The sequence below is a fragment of the Mus pahari genome, chromosome 12 (assembly GCF_900095145.1).
Source record: "Mus pahari chromosome 12, PAHARI_EIJ_v1.1, whole genome shotgun sequence".
NCBI lineage: Eukaryota > Metazoa > Chordata > Mammalia > Rodentia > Muridae > Mus > Mus pahari.
In genome coordinates, this window is record NC_034601.1 from 50519161 (window position 1) to 50522274 (window position 3114).

The 3114-nt window shown below is 41.8% G+C and overlaps 1 pseudogene; it reads left to right on the forward strand.

The window, feature by feature from the left end:
• Nucleotides 1-1008: 1008 nt before the first annotated feature.
• On the forward strand, nucleotides 1009-1983 carry LOC110329435 (annotated as a pseudogene).
• Nucleotides 1984-3114: the final 1131 nt, after the last annotated feature.

A 3114-nucleotide genomic window follows, 5' to 3' on the forward strand; every position in this document is an offset into this window, starting at 1 on the left:
TTAAACACTTTTTTGTTATTATTTCTGTCCTGTTTTGCCTTCCCCTGTGAGTTTTCTATATAATGTCACTATGTTGTATAAGTAATCAACCACAGTATCAGTAATGAGTTGAGAAATTTCCTTTACAAAATAGAGAATCAAGCTGCCCCTAAATATGAAGATTTAAGTAAGAGACAAGAAATAAATGAGAAATTATTGGGAGTTAAGGAATCCCCCTAGATACATACACCTCAGGGAGGAAAGTAGAAGTAAATTAGTCTTCTTCTTTTCTTTTTCTTTTTTAACAATGGAAGACACTTTTTTTTTTTTAAAATCTCTCAACATTTCAACTCTGCAGAAATCAAATGCAAAGTATGTGCGTTTTAAATTAGCATATACTCAACTATCTGGATCACAGCAATCTCCTATAGTGACACACACCTAGGAGGGGAGAAGCCTTGCCTGTCTGTACGTAAATTAGTCTTCTAAATTTCAAGCCCAGACCACAAAGATGACCTCAGACAATTGTTGTCTATGAAGATAATCCAAGTGGTAAGCAACTGTCTTGTCTCACTCACAACCCCTCACCTGCGCGCACATCACCTTCATACCAATTGTTAACCTATTTATAGAGAGACTAGGAGGCCCTGCCTCACATGAGGTGAGTGAGCTCTTCCATATAGTAAATAGACTCTGGTTGTGACTCTACCTCCACGCCAACAAACCGCAAAACTTTCCAGACTTCTGTTCCCTCAACAATGGAGTAAAAGGAAGAATAGTTTTGTGATGGTAAGATTATGGCAGAGGAAGGCAGCTCCATAAACATTGATTTGGAGTGAGCCTGTGTCTGGAAGAGATTGATATTTGAGCCATTAGGCCAAAAAACTAGGAATCTGCTCTCTACATGTAGTGCTGCCCACTTGGCTGAGGGTCCAGGCAGAACAAAAAAAAAGAAACGGAAAGGACAATTCCCTGTCAGTGAGCTGCGGTAGCTCTGCCTTCCATCCATGCATTGCCACTTAGCCGGGGATGCTTTTGATCAATTTGGATAAAAGTCATGAAAGTGTTGCTCCCATGGCGTTACCAGCTCTGGCTGCTGTCCATCTGGAGGTAGTGTTACCAGCTCAGCCTGTTTTGTCTGAGATTAAAATCAAGGATGGCTGAAACATAAACATCCAAAGGACACTTTATCTAGACTTGTGCTTGGCCTCCCACCGAAGAGGCACAAGGGCACACTGAGATACTGCTGAAATATTTTGATGAGATTTGTTCTATCGAACCTAAACTTCCATTTTCTGAAAATCAGATCTGCTTGACATTTATGTGGAAGGATGCTTTAGAAGGTTCCCTTTTTGGAGGATCTGTAAAATTGCCTCTGGCGAGCTTAGGATATGAACCGAACTGTGTGTAGTTCAATTGTGAGGCCTTAGCTCAGCCAGATTGCTGCAGGGCAGAACCTGGATAATGATAAAGGTTTGAAAACTGTTGCTAAACAGTAGCAGTTTGCTGGTGGCTCCTTTTTACATCTCCAAGTCATGCTTTTGTCTGCCTTAAGTCAAGAGCCTAGTGTGGACATGTCTCCATATGCTCTTGGGGCCCTCAGTCTTATTATGCTGGCCCAAGCTCCAGAAGTATTTTTCTTAAACATCACAAGAGATTGCGTGAAAGATGTCGTCATAACTTAAGCTCGTAAATTGGGCTGCAGATTATATTGATGATGCTTTCAAACAGTGTCAGTGCAAAGATACTCTCTTCAAAGAGGTGTCCCCATCCTGGATGCAAAACATTGCAATATGCACCGGTGCTAAGTGCTACCAGTCTGTCCTGGCCAAGCAGCAGAAGACATTTGGGAAAGAGATTCTGACCAGGTTCCGGAACAAATGCAGTGATGTAGTGACTGCACAGAAGACATTTGCAGCAGAGTGTTGCCAGGAAGCCCAGTGCTCCTCCCATCCCTGCTCTCCCATGCTGAGCATCCTCTGTAACAGTGCTGTGCTAGAGTAGCTGCTGGCCTGACCCCTGCTCCCTTTGGCTCTTTGATACATTTACCCTTCCCTTTAGACTTTTTCATACACACCCTTTCCCCAAGAGAATATTTGCTCTAATGTGTGTGTGTGTGTATGATTTCATGCACATGGAAGCAGGGGAGAAGTCATGATAAGTGGAATCATTATCCTTCTTTGCTGCCATAAGAGGAGGTTCTTGGAAGCACAGGACATGAAAGCAGAGTTGGAGGTTGGTGGGGGTTCACTTAGCAGAGGAGGTTCGTTCGTGGACGTGGAGAAGACGGAGCTGTTACTCATCTCCCTGCTGGGGAGGACTAATGTGTGGTGTCAATCTCTGAGCTGGAGAGCCATTCCTCTGCTTCCTAGTTGAGAAAAGCAACCACATGTCACTACACAGCAGCCGGCCTCTGAGATGCTGAGTCCACACTCCAGCATTGGGAATCATGCCACCCCAGTGTAAGTGTGAATATCCCAGGTGTATCCCCACCCCTGTCCCAGACAGCTGCCTTTTTCTAGTCAAAACAGATGAATGTTTTCTACATTGAGCTTATAGTTTGCAAACATTATTTTGTATATATTTCCTAAGTTCATGAGCAGGATAAAATGGCAAACAGGCCTCAGTTTGCTAATGGGAATTTTTAAATCAATGACTAGTGTATCTTACAACCTTGGTACAGCCCTGCGGCATATCATTTCCAAGACTTGTGCAGTTGTTAGTTGACTCATAATATAGAACAGGGCACAAACTGGACCAGACTGTTGCATGAAGCGTTAAAATTGCTGAATTAAATACAGATTTCAGAACTATATAGGAGAGCAAAGAAGGAGATTCTTCTTTTTTTTTTTTTTTAAAGTTTGTTCATTTGTTTTTTATATGTGAGTACATTGTTGCTCTCTTCAGACACACCAGAAGAGAGCATCCGATCCCATCACAGATGATTGTGAGCTACCATGTGGTTGCTGGGAATTGAACTCAGAGCCTCTAGAAAAAAAAAAAAAATATATATATATATATATATATATATATATACATAATCAGATTTTAGATTCCTTTCTGGTTGCAAACACTGCTGGTAGTTGAGTTGCATTTTTATTACATTCATTTCTCTTTGGGGAAATTGAATTTGAA